This window comes from Orcinus orca, unplaced genomic scaffold (assembly GCF_937001465.1).
Source record: "Orcinus orca unplaced genomic scaffold, mOrcOrc1.1 scaffold_73, whole genome shotgun sequence".
Taxonomy (NCBI): domain Eukaryota; kingdom Metazoa; phylum Chordata; class Mammalia; order Artiodactyla; family Delphinidae; genus Orcinus; species Orcinus orca.
In genome coordinates, this window is record NW_026043836.1 from 1143266 (window position 1) to 1161328 (window position 18063).

General features: G+C 43.4%; 1 long non-coding RNA gene across 5 annotated transcripts in view; it reads left to right on the forward strand.

Annotated features, from left to right (window-relative positions):
- The window catches only part of LOC125963199 (uncharacterized), a 657652-nt gene that overhangs the window by 594351 nt on the left and 45238 nt on the right, over positions 1 to 18063 (forward strand). For 3 of the 5 annotated variants that reach the window (XR_007475020.1, XR_007475021.1, XR_007475023.1), the window contains one exon: positions 13988 to 14057. The exons of the other annotated variants lie outside the window; for them this stretch is intronic. This is a non-coding gene — a long non-coding RNA (uncharacterized LOC125963199). Of the gene's footprint in view, positions 1 to 13987; positions 14058 to 18063 lie in introns of those variants that run through there. 5 annotated transcript variants of the gene reach the window in all.

The window sequence follows — 18063 nt, forward strand, 5'->3', positions numbered from 1 at the left end:
ATTGAACTTGTACCGTAAACGAGGTTCTTGTAAACAGAGCCGTCCCAAACTTTGGGGTGGCTGTGTGTTTTTGATTTAATTTCCCTAAGCTATAGGACCATAAGTGGAAGTGCCCTAGGCTCTGTTGCTTTGTTTTTTAGATGTTTCAGGAAACACCATACACTTCTCCCGAGTGGCTGTTGGCAATTTACATCCCGCCCATCAGCATAACAAGGCTCCCAGTTCTCCATGGCCTGTCCTGCCTTTCTGGATTTTACTCTTTTTTCAGATGGCCCTTTTGACCAGGGGGAAGTGAGACTTCATTGTATTGCAGATTTCCTTTGCAAGCTTGCTTGGTTGACCAAAAAGGGCGTATGCGTTTTTTCCTGAATATATTCAGGAAAAAACGCATACGCCCTTTTTGGACAAGTGCATCATTGTCGACGTTCTGCCTCTTTTCCTATGCTTTAAATGCAATTCCAGTCTACCTCCTGAAATCGGTTTCCTGCAATTCTGCCCCGCATTCAATCCTCTTGGCAGCCTTACTTCACTATATTTTTGGACGATAGCTGTCATTTATAACTCTGAAGGTTTGTGAATTACAGTGCCCCTGAGCTCCTTTCTTCAACTCGCTTTCTTGTGAGCTGGCCGCAACACCGCAGGATTGCTTCAGGCCCTAATCTGGTTCCGGCACGGCACGCTGAGCCTTTGGTTAATTCCTCTTCCTGGTGGGAAATGAGAGTTAAATTTGCCCGTCCAGACACCTCCAGCTAGTCTCTCATTGGTTCTCCCTATTCCTGTTCATCTTCCGCACAAATTGCAAACTGGGCCAAATAGGAGGTTAAAGGCCCTGACTCTCCAAGTCGGGAGAGTGTTAGTAAAGCGTCTGGAATGTTGCACCCGAGTACCAGGGGATGAGAACTGAGACATATTTGAACACGTCTCCCGATCACATGGTTGATCATACTCTGGATTCCACATGCATGATTTACCTGAAGGAAGAATCCCTTAAACCTGGAGAGTTGAGACTCGTGGAATGGGTACCATGCAATATGACTTCAAAGGGTCTTCATTTCCTCACCGAACCTCTCCAATCCTATCACTGCTGCGTTTATGCCCCTGTACACACGCTTGATTCTCTTTCGGAGACATAGCAATCCATAGGTTTTAAGATTCTTACTAGTTAGGAACATACTTAGGGTTTAATATGGGGTGTTGAGTCCATTTCGTTCAGCAAGGAGTAGCTCTTGTCTATTACATATTTGGCTTAAGGAACTTTATCTGTGCTCATTTCAATCTCGTTTTATGCAGCACCCCAACTCACCTTTCCCCTTAAGCAAGCATAAGTTGGTTTTCTAAATTTGAGACCCTGTTCTGTTTTGTAATTCAGTTCCTGTGTAGCCAAGTTTACGTTCCGTGTATTAGTGATATCTTATGATATTTCTTTTTCTGTGTGACTTATTTAAGTTAGAATCATCATACCTGAATCCACTCATTATGCTGCTACGGGCCTGATGACATAGATTTCATTGCTGAGTGATATTGCATTGTACGTAAGTACCACAACTTCTTTATCCATTTTTTGCTCTCTGCGATATTGAACTTGTACCGTAAATGAGGTTCTTGTAAACAGAGCCATCCCAAACTTTGGGGTGGCTGTGTCTTTTTGATTTTAATTTCCCTAAGCTATAAGACCATAAGTGGAAGTGCCCTCGGCTCTGTTGTTTTGTTTTCTAGATGTTTCAGGAAACACCATACAGTTCTCCAGAGTGGCTGTTGGCAAATTACATCCCGCCCTTCAGCATAACAAGGCTCCCAGTTCTCCATGGCTTGTCCTGTCTTTCTGGATGTTACACTTTATTCAGATGGCCCTTTTGACCGGGGTGAATTGAGACTTCATTGTAGTGGAGATTTCCTTTGCAAGCTTGCTTGTTTGGCCAAAAAGGGCGTATGTGTTTTTCCTTAATATATTCAGGAAAAAATGCATACGCCCTTTTTGGCCAAGTGCATCATTTTCCACGTTCTGCCTCTTTTCTTATGCTTTAAATGTAATTCCAGTCTACCTCCTGAAATCGGTTTCCTGCAATTCTGCCCTGCTTTCAAGTCCTCTTGGCAGCCTTACTTCAGTATATTTTTGGACGATAGCTGTCATTTATAACTCTGCAGGTTTGTGAATTACAGTGACCCTGAGCTCCTTTCTTCAACTCGCTTTCTTGTGAGCTGGCCGCAACACCGCAGGATTGCTTCAGGCCCTAATCTTGTTCCGGCACGGCACGCTGAGCCTTTGGTTAATTCTTCTTCCTGGTGGGAAATGAGAGTTAAATTTGCCCGCCCAGACACCTCCAGCTAGTCTCTCATTGGTTCTCCCTATTCCTGTTCATCTTCCGCAGAAATTGCAAACTGGGCCAAACAGGAGGTTAAAGGCACTGACTCTTTAAGTCGGGAGAGTGTTAGTAAAGCGTCTGGAATGTTACACCCGAGTACCAGGGGAGGAGAACTGAGACATATTTGAACACGTCTCCCGATCACACGGTTGATCATACTCTGGGTTCCACATGCATGTTTTAGCTGAAGGAAGAATCCCTTAAACCTGGAGAGTTGAGACCCATGGAATGGGTACCATGCAATATGACTTCAAAGGGTCTTCATTTGCTAACCAAACCTCTCCAATCCTATCACTGCTGCGTTTATGCCCCTGTACACACGCTTGATTCTCTTTCGGAGACATAGCAATCCATAGGTTTTAAGATTCTTACTAGTCAGGTACATACTTAGGGTTTAATATGGGGTGTTGAGTCCATTTCGTTCAGCAAGGAGTAGCTCTTGTCTATTCCATATTTGGCTTAAGGAACTTTATCTGTGCTCATTTCAATATCGTTTGATGCAGCACCCCAACTCACCTTTCCCCTTAAGCAAGCATAAGTTGGTTTTCTAAATTTGAGACCCTGTTCTGTTTTGGAATTCAGTTCCTGTGTAGCCAAGTTTATATTCCGTGTATTAGTGACATCTTATGATGTTTCTTTTTCTGTGTGACTTATTTCAGTTAGAATCATCATACCTGAATCCACTCATTATGCTGCTATCGGCCTGATGACATAGATTTCATTGCTGAGTGATATTGCATTGTACGTAAGTACCACAACTTCTTTATCCATTTTTCACTTTCTGCGATATTGAACTTGTTCCGTACACAAGGTTCTTGTAAACAGAGCCGTCTCAAACTTTGGGGTGGCTGTGTCTTTTGGATTTTAATTTCCCTAAGCTATAGGACCATAAGTGGAAGTGCCCTAGGCTCTGTTGCTTTGTTTTTTAGATGTTTCAGGAAACACCATACACTTCTCCAGAGTGGCTGTTGGCAATTTACATCCCGCCCATCAGCATAACAAGGCTCCCAGTTCTCCATGGCCTGTCCTGTCCTTCTGGATTTTACACTTTTTTCAGATGGCCCTTTTGACCGGGGGGAAGTGGGACTTCATTTTAGTGCAGATTTCCTTTGCAAGATTGCTTGGTTGGCCAAAAAGGGCGTATGCGTTTTTTCCTGAATATATTCAGGAAAAAACGCATACGCACTATTTGGCCAAGTGCATCATTGTCGACCTTCTGCCTCTTTTCCTATGCTTTAAATGCAATTCCAGTCTACCTCCTGAAATCGGTTTCCTGCAATTCTGCCCCGCTTTCAAGTCCTCTTGGCAGCGTTACTTCAGTATATTTCTGGACGATAGATGTCATTTATCACTCTGCAGGTTTGTGAATTACAGTGCCCCTGAGCTCCTTTCTTCAACTCACTTTCTTGTGAGCTGGCCGCAACACTGCAGGATTGCTTCAGGCCCTAATCTGGTTCTGGCACGGCATGCTGAGCCTTTGGTTAATTCCTCTTCCTGGTGGGAAATGAGAGTTAAATTTGCCCGTCCAGACACCTCCAGCTAGTTTCTGATTGGTTCTCACTAAGGAGTCTGGAATGTTGCACCCGAGTACCAGGGGACGAGAACTGAGACATATTTTAACACTTCTCCCAATCAGAAGGTTGATCATACTCTGGGTTCCACATGCATGTTTTAGCTGAAGGAAGAATCCCTTAAACCTGGAGAGTTGAGACCCGTGGAATGGGTACCATGCAATATGACTTCAAATGGTCTTCATTTGCTCACCGAAATTCTCCAATCCTATCACTGCTGCGTTTATGCCCCTGTACACACGCTTGATTCTCTTTCGGAGACATAGCAATCCATAGGTTTTAAGATACTTACTAGTCAGGTACATTCTTAGGCGTTTAATAAGGGGTGTTGAGTCCATTTCGTTGAGCAAGGAGTAGCTCTTGTCTATTCCATATTTGGCTTAAGGAACTTTATCTGTGCTCATTTCAATCTCTGGTTTTATGCAGCACCCCAACTCACCTTTCCCCTTAAGCAAGCATAAGTTGGTTTTCTAAATTTGAGACCCTGTTCTGTTTTGGAATTCAGTTCCTGTGTAGCCAAGTTTACATTCCGTGTATTAGTGATATCTTATGATGTTTCTTTTTCTGTGTGACTTATTTCAGTTAGAATCATCATACCTGAATCCACACATTATGCTGCTACGGGCCTGATGACATAGATTTCATAACTGAGTGATATTGCATTGTACGTAAGTACCACAACTTCTTTATCCATTTTTCACTTTCTGTGATATTGAACTTGTACCGTAAACGAGGTTCTTGTAAACAGAGCCGTCCCAAACTTTGGGGTGGCTGTGTGTTTTTGATTTAATTTCCCTAAGCTATAGGACCATAAGTGGCAGTGCCCTAGGCTCTGTTGCTTTGTTTTTTAGATGTTTCAGGAAACACCATACACTTCTCCCGAGTGGCTGTTGGCAATTTACATCCCGCCCTTCAGCATAACAAGGCACCCAGTTCTCCATGGCCTGTCCTGCCTTTCTGGATTTTACTCTTTTTTCACATGGCCCTTTTGACCAGGGGGAAGTGAGACTTCATTGTAGTGCAGATTTCCTTTGCAAGCTTGCTTCGTTGGCCAAAAAGGGCGTATGCGTTTTTTCCTGAATATATTCAGGAAAAAACGCATACGCCCTTTTTGGACAAGTGCATCATTGTCGACGTTCTGCCTCTTTTCCTATGCTTTAAATGCAATTCCAGTCTACCTCCTGAAATCGGTTTCCTGCAATTCTGCCCCGCATTCAATCCTCTTGGCAGCCTTACTTCACTATATTTTTGGACGATAGCTGTCATTTATAACTCTGCAGGTTTGTGAATTACAGTGCCCCTGAGCTCCTTTCTTCAACTCGCTTTCTTGTGAGCTGGCCGCAACACCGCAGGATTGCTTCAGGCCCTAATCTGGTTCCGGCACGGCATGCTGAGCCTTTGGTTAATTCCTCTTCCTGGTTGGAAATGAGAGTTAAATTTGCCCGTCCAGACACCTCCGGCTAGTCTCTCATTGGTTCTCCCTATTCCTGGTCATCTTCGGCAGAAATTGCAAACTGGGCCAAACAGGAGGTTAAAGGCCCTGACTCTCCAAGTCGGGAGAGTGTTAGTAAAACGTCTGAAATGTTGCACCCGAGTACCAGGGGATGAGAACTGAGACATATTTGAACACGTCTCCCGATCACACGGTTGATCATACTCTGGATTCCACATGCATGATTTAGCTGAAGGAAGAATCCCTTAAACCTGGAGAGTTGAGACCCATGGAATGGGTACCATGCAATATGACTTCAAAGGGTCTTCATTTGCTCACCGAACCTCTCCAATCCTATCACTGCTGCGTTTATGCCCCTGTACACACGCTTGATTCTCTTTCGGAGACATAGCAATCCATAGGTTTTAAGATTCTTACTAGTCAGGAACATACTTAGGGTTTAATATGGGGTGTTGAGTCCATTTCGTTCAGCAACGAGTAGCTCTTTTCTATTACATATTTGGCTTAAGGAACTTTATCTGTGCTCATTTCAATCTCGTTTTATGCAGCACCCCAACTCACCTTTCCCCTTAAGCAAGCATAAGTTGGTTTTCTAAATTTGAGACCCTGTTCTGTTTTGGAATTCAGTTCCTGTGTAGCCAAGTTTACATTCCGTGTATTAGTGATATCTTATGATATTTCTTTTTCTGTGTGACTTATTTAAGTTAGAATCATCATACCTGAATCCACTCATTATGCTGCTACGGGCCTGATGACATAGATTTCATTGCTGAGTGATATTGCATTGTACGTAAGTACCACAACTTCTTTATCTATGTTTCGCTTTCTGCGATATTGAACTTGTACCGTAAATGAGGTTCTTGTAAACAGAGCCATCCCAAACTTTGGGGTGGCTGTGTCTTTTTTATTTTAATTTCCCTAAGCTATAGGACCATAAGTGGAAGTGCCCTAGGCTCTGTTGCTTTGTTTTTAGATGTTTCAGGACACACCATACACTTCTCCTGAGCGGCTGTTGGCATTTTACATCCCGCCCATCAGCATAACAAGGCTCCCAGTTCTCCATGGCCTGTCCTGCCTTTCAGGATTTTACACTTTTTTCACATGGCCCTTTTGACCGGGGGAAAGTGAGACTTCATTGTAGTGCAGATTTCCTTTGCAAGCTTGCTTGGTTGGCCAAAAAGTGCGCATGCGTTTTTTCCTGAATATATTCAGGAAAAAACGCATACGCCCTTTTTGGCCAAGTGCATCATTGTGGACGTTCTGCCTCTTTTCCTATGCTTTCAATGCAATTCCAGTGTACCTCCTGAAATCGGTTTCCTGCAATTCTGCCCCGCTTTCAAGTCCTCTTGGCAGCCTTACTTCAGTATATTTTTCGATGATAGCTGTCATTTATAACTCTGCAGGTTTGTGAATTACAGTGCCCCTGAGCACCTTTCTTCAACTCGCTTTCTTGTGAGCTGGCCGCAACACTGCCGGATTGCTTCAGGCCCTAATCTGGTTCCGGCACGGCACGCTGAGCCTTTGGTTAATTCCTCTTCCTGGTGGGAAATGAGAGTTAAATTTGCCCGTCCAGACACCTACAGCTAGTCTCTCATTGGTCCTCCCTATTCCTGTTCATCTTCCGCAGAAATTGCAAACTTGGCCAAACAGGAGGTTAAAGGCACTGACTCTCCAAGTCGGGAGAGTGTTAGTAAAGTGTCTGGAATATTGCACCCGAGTACCAGGGGTTGAAAACTGAGACATATTAGAACACGTCTCCTGATCACACGGTTGATCATACTGTGGGTTCCACATGCATGTTTGAGCTGAAGGAAGAATCCCTTAAACCTGGAGAGTTGAGACCCGTGGAATGGGTACCATGCAATATGACTTCAAAGGGTCTTCATTTGCTCACCGAAACTCTCCAATCCTATCACTGCTGCGTTTATGCCCCTGTACACACACTTGATTGACTTTTGGAGACATAGCAATCCATAGGTTTTAAGATACTTACTAGTCAGGTACATTCTTAGGCGTTTAATATGGGGTGTTGAGTCCATTTCGTTGAGCAAGGAGTAGCTCTTGTCTATTACATATTTAGCTTAAGGAACTTTATCTGTGCTCATTTCAATCTCTGGTTATGCAGCACCCCAACTCACCTTTCCCCTTAAGCAAGCATAAGTTGGTTTTCTAAATTTGAGACCCTGTTCTGTTTTGGAATTCAGTTCCTGTGTAGCCAAGTTTACATTCCGTGTATTAGTGATATCTTATGATGTTTCTTTTTCTGTGTGACTTATTTCAGTTAGAATCATCATACCTGAATCCACTCATTATGCTGCTACAGGCCTGATGACATAGATTTCTTTGCTGAGTGATATTGCATTGTACGTAAGTACCACAACTTCTTTATCGATTTTTCACTTTCTGCGATATTGAACGTGTACCGTAAACGAGGTTCTTGTAAACAGAGCCGTCCCAAACTTTGGGGTGGCTGTGTCTTTTTTATTTTAATTTCCCTAAGCTATAGGACCATATGTGGAAGTGCCCTAGGCTCTGTTGCTTTGTTTCCTAGATGTTTCAGGAAACACCATACACTTCTCCCCAATGGCTGTTGGCAATTTACATCCCGCCCATCAGCATAACAAGGCTCCCAGTTCTCCATGGTCTGTCCTCCCTTTCTGGATTTTACTCTTTTTTCAGATGGCCCTTTTGACGGGGGGGGGGAAGTGAGACTTCATTGTAGTGCAGATTTCCTTTGCAAGCTTGCTTGGTTGGCCAAACAGTGCGTATGCGTTTTTTCCTGAATATATTCAGGAAAAAACGCATACGCCCTTTTTGGCCAAGTGCATTATTGTCGACATTCTGCCTCTTTTCCTATGCTTGAAATGCAATTCCAGTCTTCCTCCTGAAATCGGTTTCATGCAATTTTGCCCCGCTTTCAAGTCCTCTTCACAGCCTTACTTCAGTATATTTTTGGATGATAGCTGTCATTTATAACTCTGCAGGTTTGTGAATTACAGTGCCCCTGAGCTCCTTTCTTCAACTCGCTTTCTTGTGAGCTGGCCGCAACACCGCATGATTGCTTCAGGCCCTAACCTGGTTCCGGCATGGCACGCTGAGCCTTTGGTTAATTCCTCTACCTGATGGGAAATGAGAGTTAAATTTGCCCGTCCAGACACCTCCAGCTAGTCTCTCATTGGTCCTCCCTATTCCTGTTCATCTTCCGCGGAAATTGCAAGCTGGGCCAAACAGGAGGTTAAAGGCACTGAGTCTCCAAGACGGGAGAGTATTAGCAAAGCATCTGGAATGTTGCACCCGAGTACCTAGGGTTGAAAACTGAGGCATATTAGAACACGTCTCCTGATCACATGGTTGATCATACTGTGGGTTCCACATGCATGTTTCAGCTGAAGGAAGAATCCCTTAAACCTGGAGAGTTGAGACCCGTGGAATGGGTACCATGCAATATGACTTCAAAGGGTCTTCATTTGCTCACCGAAACTCTCCAATCCTATCACTGCTGCGTTTATGTCCCTGTACACAAGCTTGATTCTCTTTCAGAGACATAGCAATCCATAGGGTTTAAGATACTTACTAGTCAGGTATATTATTAGGCGTTTAATATGGGGTGTTGAGTCCATTTCGTTGAGCAAGGAGTAGCTCTTGTCTATTCCATATTTGGCTTAAGGAACTTTATCTGTGCTCATTTCAGTCTCTGGTTTTATGCAGCACCCCAACTCACCTTTCCCCTTAAGCAAGCATAAGTTGGTTTTCTAAATTTGAGACCCGGTTCTGTTTTGTAATTCAGTTCCTGTGTAGCCAAGTTTACATTCCGTGTATTAGTGATATCTTATGATGTTCTTTTTCTGTGTGACTTATTTCAGTTAGAATTATCATACGTGAATCCACTCATTATGCTGCTACGGGCCTGATGACATAGATTTCATTGCTGAGTGATATTGCATTGTACGTATGTACCGCAACTTCTTTATCCAGTTTTCACTTTCTGCAATACTGAACTTGTACCATAAATGGGGTTCTTGTAAACAGAGCCATCCCAAACTTTGGGGTGGCTGTGTCTTTTTGATTTTAATTTCCCTAAGCTATAGGACCATAAGTGGAAGTGCCCTAGGCTCTGTTGCTTTGTTTCCTAGATGTTTCAGGAAACACCATACACTTCTCCCAAGTGGCTGTTGGAAATTTACATCCCGCCCATCAGCATAACAAGGCTCCCAGTTCTCCATGGTCTGTCCTGCCTTTCTGGATTTTACACTTTTTTCAGATGGCCCTTTTGACCGGGGGGAAGTGAGACTTCATTGTAGTGCAGACTTCCTTTGCAAGCTTGCTTGTTTGGCCAAAAAGTGCGTTTGCGTTTTTTCCTGAATATATTCAGGAAAAAACGCATACGCCCTTTTTGGCCAAGTGCATCATTGTCGACGTTCTGCCTCTTTTCGTATTCTTTAAATGCAGTTGCAGTCTACCTCTTGAAATCGGTTTCCTGCAATTCTGCCCCGCTTTCAAGTCCTCTTGGCAGCCTTACTTCAGTATATTTTTGGAGGATAGCTGTCATTTATAACTCTGCAGGTTTGTGAATTACAGTGCCCCTGAGCACCTTTCTTCAACTCGCTTTCTTGTGAGCTGGCCGCAACACCGCAGGATTGCTTCAGGCCCTAATCTGGTTCCGGCACGGCACGCTGAGCCTTTGGTTAATTCCTCTTCCTGGTGGGAAATGAGAGTTAAATTTGCCCGTCCAGACACCTCCAGCTAGTCTCTCATTGGTCCTCCCTATTCCTGTTCATCTTCCACAGAAATTGCAAACTTGGCCAAACAGGAGGTTAAAGGCACTGACTCTCCAAGTCGGGAGAGTGTTAGTAAAGTGTCTGGAATATTGCACCCGAGTACCAGGGGTTGAAAACTTAGACATATTAGAACACGTCTCCTGATCACACGGTTGATCATACTGTGGGTTCCACATGCATGTTTGAGCTGAAGGAAGAATCCCTTAAACCTGGAGAGTTGAGACCCGTGGAATGGGTACCATGCAATATGACTTCAAAGGGTCTTCATTTGCTCACCGTACCTCTCCAATCCTATCAATGCTGCGTTTATGCCCCTGTACACACGCTTGATTGACTTTTGGAGACATAGCAATCCATAGGTTTGAAGATACTTACTAGTCAGGTACATTCTTAGGCGTTTAATATGGGGTGTTGAGTGCATTTCGTTGAGCAAGGAGTAGCTCTTGTCTATTACATATTTGGCTTAAGGAACTTTATCTGTGCTCATTTCAATCTCTGGTTATGCAGCACCCCAACTCACCTTTCCCCTTAAGCAAGCATAAGTTGGTTTTCTAAATTTGAGACCCGGTTCTGTTTTGTAATTCAGTTCCTGTGTAGCCAAGTTTACATTCCGTGTATTAGTGATATCTTATGATGTTTCTTTTTCTGTGTGACTTATTTCAGTTAGAATCATCATACCTGAATCCACTCATTATGCTGCTACAGGCCTGATGACATAGATTTCTTTGCTGAGTGATATTGCATTGTACGTAAGTACCACAACTTCTTTATCGATTTTTCACTTTCTGCGATATTGAACGTGTACCGTAAACGAGGTTCTTGTAAACAGAGCCGTCCCAAACTTTGGGGTGGCTGTGTCTTTTTGATTTTAATTTCCCTAAGCTATAGGACCATAAGTGGAAGTGCCCTAGGCTCTGTTGCTTTGTTTCCTAGATGTTTCAGGAAACACCATACACTTCTCCCCAATGGCTGTTGGCAATTTACACCCCGCCCATCAGCATAACAAGGCTCCCAGTTCTCCATGGTCTGTCCTCCCTTTCTGGATTTTACACTTTTTTCAGATGGCCCTTTTGACCGGGGGGAAGTGAGACTGCATTGTAGTGCAGATTTCCTTTGCAAGCTTGCTTGGTTGGCCAAAAAGTGCGTATGCGTTTTTTCCTGAATATATTCAGGAAAAAACGCATATGCCCTTTTTGGCCAAGTGCATTATTGTCGACGTTCTGCCTCTTTTCCTATGCTTTAAATGCAATTCCAGTCTTCCTCCTGAAATCGGTTTCATGCAATTTTGCCCCGCTTTCAAGTCCTCTTGGCAGCCTTACTTCAGTATATTTTTCGATGATAGCTGTCATTTATATCTCTGCAGGTTTGTGAATTACAGTGCCCCTGAGCTCCTTTCTTCAACTCGCTTTCTTGTGAGAAGGCCGCAACACCGCAGGATTGCTTCAGGCCTTAATCTGGTTCTGGCATGGCACGCTGAGCCTTTGGTTAATTCCTCTTCCTGGTGGGAAATGAGAGTTAAATTTGCCCGTCCAGACACCTCCAGCTAGTCTCTCATTGGTCCTCCCTATTCCTGTTCATCTTCCGCGGAAATTGCAAGCTGGGCCAAACAGGAGGTTAAAGGCACTGAGTCTCCAAGTCGGGAGAGTGTTAGTAAAGCGTCTGGAATGTTGCACCCGAGTACCAGGGGTTGAAAACTGAGAGATATTAGAACACGTCTCCCGATCACACGGTTGATCATACTCTGGTTTCCACATGCATGTTTGAGCTGAAGGAAGAATCCTTTAAACCTGGAGAGTTGAGACCCGTGTAATGGGTACCATGCAATATGACTTCAAAGGGTCTTCATTTGCTCACCGTACCTCTCCAATCCTATCACTGCTGCGTTTATGCCCCTGTACACACGCTTGATTGACTTTTGGAGACATAGCAATCCATAGGTTTTAAGTTACTTACTAGTCAGGCACATTCTTAGGCGTTTAATATGGGGTGTTGAGTCCATTTCGTTGAGCAAGGAGTAGCTCTTGTCTATTCCATATTTGGCTTAAGGAACTTTATCTGTGCTCATTTCAATCTCTGGTTTTATGCAGCACCCCAACTCACCTTTCCCCTTAAGCAAGCATAAGTTGGTTTTCTAAATTTGAGACCCGGTTCTGTTTTGTAATTCAGTTCCTGTGTAGCCAAGTTTACATTCCGTGTATTAGTGATATCTTATGATGTTTCTTTTTCTGTGTGACTTATTTCAGTTAGAATCATCATACCTGAATCCACTCATTATGCTGCTACAGGCCTGATGACATAGATTTCTTTGCTGAGTGATATTGCATTGTACGTAAGTACCACAACTTCTTTATCGATTTTTCACTTTCTGCGATATTGAACGTGTACCGTAAACGAGGTTCTTGTAAACAGAGCCGTCCCAAACTTTGGGGTGGCTGTGTCTTTTTGATTTTAATTTCCCTAAGCTATAGGACCATAAGTGGAAGTGCCCTAGGCTCTGTTGCTTTGTTTCCTAGATGTTTCAGGAGACACCATACACTTCTCCCCAATGGCTGTTGGCAATTTACATCCCGCCCATCAGCATAACAAGGCTCCCAGTTCTCCATGGTCTGTCCTCCCTTTCTGGATTTTACACTTTTTTCAGATGGCCCTTTTGACCGGGGGGAAGTGAGACTTCATTGTAGTGCAGATCTCCTTTGCAAGCTTGCTTGGTTGGCCAAAAAGTGCGTATGCGTTTTTTCCTGAATATATTCAGGAAAAAACGCATACGCCCTTTTTGGCCAAGTGCATTATTGTCGACGTTCTGCCTCTTTTCCTATGCTTTAAATGCAATTCCAGTCTTCCTCCTGAAATCGGTTTCATGCAATTTTGCCCCGCTTTCAAGTCCTCTTGGCAGCCTTACTTCAGTATATTTTTGGACGATAGCTGTCATTTATAACTCTGCAGGTTTGTGAATTACAGTGCCCCTGAGCTCCTTTCTTCAACTCGCTTTCTTGTGAGAAGGCCACAACACCGCAGGATTGCTTTAGGCCCTAATCTGGTTCCGGCATGGCACGCTGAGCCTTTGGTTAATTCCTCTTCCTGGTGGGAAATGAGAGTTAAATTTGCCCGTCCAGACACCTCCAGCTAGTCTCTCATTGGTCCTCCCTATTCCTGTTCATCTTCCGCGGAAATTGCAAGCTGGGCCAAACAGGAGGTTAAAGGCACTGAGTCTCCAAGTCGGGAGAGTGTTAGTAAAGCGTCTGGAATGTTGCACCCGAGTACCAGGGGTTGAAAACTGAGAGATGTTAGAACACGTCTCCCGATCACACGGTTGATCATACTCTGGGTTCCACATGCATGTTTGAGCTGAAGGAAGAATCCCTTAAACCTGGAGAGTTGAGACCCGTGGAATGGGTACCATGCAATATGACTTCAAAGGGTCTTCATTTGCTCACCGTACCTCTCCAATCCTATCACTGCTGCGTTTATGCCCCTGTACACACGCTTGATTCTCTTTCAGAGACATAGCAATCCATAGGTTTTAAGATACTTACTAGTCAGGTACATTCTTAGGCGTTTAATATAGGGTGTTGAGTCCATTTCGTTGAGCAAGGAGTAGCTCTTGTCTATTCCATATTTGGCTTAAGGAACTTTATCTGTGCTCATTTCAATCTCTGGTTTTATGCAGCACCCCAACTCACCTTTCCCCTTAAGCAAGCATAAGTTGGTTTTCTAAATTTGAGACCCTGTTCTGTTTTGTAATTCAGTTCCTGTGTAGCCAAGTTTACATTCCGTGTATTAGTGATATCTTATGATGTTCTTTTTCTGTGTGACTTATTTCAGTTAGAATCATCATACATGAATCCACTCATTATGCTGCTACGGGCCTGATGACATAGATTTCATTGCTGAGTGATATTGCATTGTACGTAAGTACCGCAACTTCTTTATCCAGTTTTCACTTTCTGCAATACTGAACTTGTACCATAAATGAGGTTCTTGTAAACAGAGCCATCCCAAACTTTGGGGTGGTTGTGTCTTTTTGATTTTAATTTCCCTAAGCTATAGGACCATAAGTGGAAGTGCCCTAGGCTCTGTTGCTTTGTTTCCTAGATGTTTCAGGAAACACCATACACTTCTCCCCAGTGGCTGTTGGCAATTTACATCCCACCCATCAGCATAACAAGGCTCCCAGTTCTCCATGGCCTATCCTGCCCTTCTGGATTTTACACTTTTTTCAGATGGCCCTTTTGACCGGGGGGAAGTGAGACTTCATTTTAGTGCAGATTTCCTTTGCAAGCTTGCTTGGTTGGCCAAAAAGTGTGTATGCGTTTTCTCCTGAATATATTCAGGAAAAAACGCATACGCCCTTTATGGCCAAGTGCATCATTGTCGACGTTCTGCCTCTTTTCCTATGCATTAAATGCAATTCCAGTCTACCTCCTGAAATCGGTTTCGTGCAATTCTGCCCCGCTTTCAAGTCCTCTTGAGAGCCTTACTTCAGTATATTTTTCGATGATAGCTGTCATTTATAACTCTGCAGGTTTGTGAATTACAGTGCCCCTGAGCACCTTTCTTCAACTCGCTTTCTTGTGAGCTGGCCGCAACACCGCAGGATTGCTTCAGGCCCTAATCTGGTTCCGGCACGGCACGCTGAGCCTTTGGTTAATTCCTCTTCCTGGTGGGAAATGAGAGTTAAATTTGCCCGTCCAGACACCTCCAGCTAGTCTCTCATTGGTCCTCCCTATTCCTGTTCATCTTCCGCAGAAATTGCAAACTTGGCCAAACAGGCGGTTAAAGGCACTGACTCTCCAAGTCGGGAGAGTGTTAGTAAAGTGTCTGGAATATTGCACCCGAGTACCAGGGGTTGAAAACTGAGACATATTAGAACACGTCTCCTGATCACACGGTTGATCATCCTGTGGGTTCCACATGCATGTTTGAGCTGAAGGAAGAATCCCTTAAACCTGGAGAGTTGAGACCCGTGGAATGGGTACCATGCAATATGACTTCAAAGGGTCTTCATTTGCTCACCGAAACTCTCCAATCCTATCACTGCTGCGTTTATGCCCCTGTACACACGCTTGATTGACTTTTGGAGACATAGCAATCCATAGGTTTTAAGATACTTACTAGTCAGGTACATTCTTAGGCGTTTAATATGGGGTGTTGAGTCCATTTCGTTGAGCAAGGAGTAGCTCTTGTCTATTACATGTTTGGCTTAAGGAACGTTATCTGGGCTCATTTCAATCTCTGGTTTTATGCAGCACCCCAACTCACCTTTCCCCTTAAGCAAGCATAAGTTGGTTTTCTAAATTTGAGACCCTGTTCTGTTTTGTAATTCAGTTCCTGTGTAGCCAAGATTACATTCCGTGTATTAGTGATATCTTATGATGTTTCTTTTTCTGTGTGACTTATTTCAGTTAGAATCATCATACCTGAATCCACTCATTATGCTGCTACAGGCCTGATGACATAGATTTCATTGCTGAGTGATATTGCATTGTACATAAGTACCACAACTTCTTTATCCATTTTTCGCTTTCTGCGATATTGAACTTGTACCGTAAACGAGGTTCATGTAAACAGAGCCGTCCCAAACTTTGGGGTGGCTGTGTCTTTTTGATTTTAATTTCCCTAAGCTATAGGACCATAAGTGGAAGTGCCCTAGGCTCTGTTGCTTTGTTTTTTAGATGTTTCAGGAAACACCATACACTTCTCCCGAGTGGCTGTTGGCAATTTACATCCCGCCCTTCAGCATAACAAGGCTCCCAGTTCTCCATGGCCTGTCCTGCCTTTCTGGATTTTACACTTTTTTCAGATGGCCCTTTTCCCCGGGGGAAAGTGAGACTTCATTGTAGTGGAGATTTCCTTTGCTAGCTTGCTTGGTTGGCCGAAAAGTGCGTATGCTTTTTTTCCTGAATGCGTTTTTTCCTGAATATATTTAGTTAAAAACGCATACGCCCTTTTTGGCCAAGTGCATCATTGTGGACGTTCTGCCTCTTTTCCTATGCTTTAAATGCAATTCCAGTCTACCTCCTAAATCGGTTTCCTGCAATTGTGCCTTGCTTTCAATGCCTCTTCATAGCCTTACCTCAATATATTTTTTGAAAATAGTTGGCCTTTATAACTCTGCAGGTTTTTCAATTGCAGTGGCCCTTAGCTCCATTTTTCAGCTCTTATTTTTCTGATCTTGCCTCATAACCACAGGATTCCTTCAGGCCCTATTCTTCTTTTGGGGTACCTTGCTGTGCCTTTGGTTTATTCTTCTTACTGATGTGAAATTAGAGTGACATGTGCCCATTGAAACCGCTACAGCTAGTTTCTCACTGGTTCCCCCTATTCCCATTCATCCTCCGCAATAACTGCAGACTGTGCGATTCCAGAACTTAAAGGCATTGACTGTCCATGTTGGGATAGTGTTAGTAAAGCGGCTGGAATGTCGATCCGGAGCCCCAGGAGAGGAGAAATGAGGTGCATTTTAGAAACCTTTCCCGATCATATGGTATACCAGTCGCTGGGTTTCCCAAGCATGGTTTAGCTGTAGGAAGATTCCCTTCAACCTGGAGTGTTGGGACCCTTGGAATGAGTAGCATGAAGTATTGCATTAAACTTTTGGCAGTTGCTCACCAAAGCTCACCAATCCTCTCAGCCCCAAGTGTCCAGCCTTATGTCTTATCCAGCTGTGGGTTTATATGTGGTCAATCCAGGTTGCATCACAGCCCCTGAGCAAATTTTGTAAGAATTTTTCTCTCTTTCATTGTTTCTGCATTTTGTTTTTAAAATTTATTTCTATAATGGGGTTTAGCTCATTTTCATTGCTTATTTGTGCCGCTCTGCACACACTTGATTCCGTTATGGAGATATATCAATACATGGGTTTTAAGATTCTTATTACTCAGATATATTTCTCTGCGGTGTATAGGGTGTGTTGAGGCCAGTTCATTGAGCAAGGTGTAGATCTTGTCTAATATCTATTTGGTTTATTGAACGGTATCTGTGCTAATTTCAAACTCTGGTTTTATGCATCACCCCACCTCTCCTTTCCCCTTAAGCTGACATAAGTGTGTTTTCTAAATGTGAGACACTGTTCTGTTCTGTAATTCATTTCTTATGCAGCCATATTTACCCTCCCTCTATAAGTGATATCTTATGATATGTTTCTTTTTCTGTTTGACTTATTTCAAGTAGTATTATCGGACCTAAATCCACTCTTTATCCTTCTACTAGCCTTATTACATTGATTTCATGGTGAAGAGATATTCCATTGTACATAAGTACCACATCTTCTTTATCCATTGTTCTCTTTCCTGGGATATTTAAGGTGTACTGAAGTTGAGGTTCTTGTAAACAGAGTAGCCCTAAACTGTGGTGTGCTTGTGTCTTGTTGATTTTTAGACTTCCCTAGATATACTCCCATGATTGGAAGTATCCTATGCTCTGTAGCTCTGTTTCTTAGATGATTTAGGAACCACCATACACTTCTCCAGAGTGGCTCTCGGCAGTTCACACACTGCCCATCAGCGTATAAAGGCTCCCTGTTCTCCATGGCCTGTCCTGCATTTCTGGTTTTTACAATTTTTTAGGATGGCCCTTTTGACCGGTGGGAAATGAGACTTCTTTGTTGTGCACATTTGCATTGCTTGCTTGCTTCGTTGCCCATAAAGTGCATATGCGTTTTTTCCTGGATATAATCAGGAAAAAACGCATACGCCCTTTTGGGCCAACTGCATCATTGTCGAAATTCTGCCGTTTTCATGTGCTTTAAAGACGAGTCCAATCTATCTCTTGAAATCTGTTTCTTGCAATTCTGTCTTGCATTCAGATCCTCTTCTTTGCCTTACCTCAACATATTTTTGGACGTTAGTTTTCATTTATAACTCTGCAGGTTTGTGAATTGCAGTGACCCTGAGCTCCAT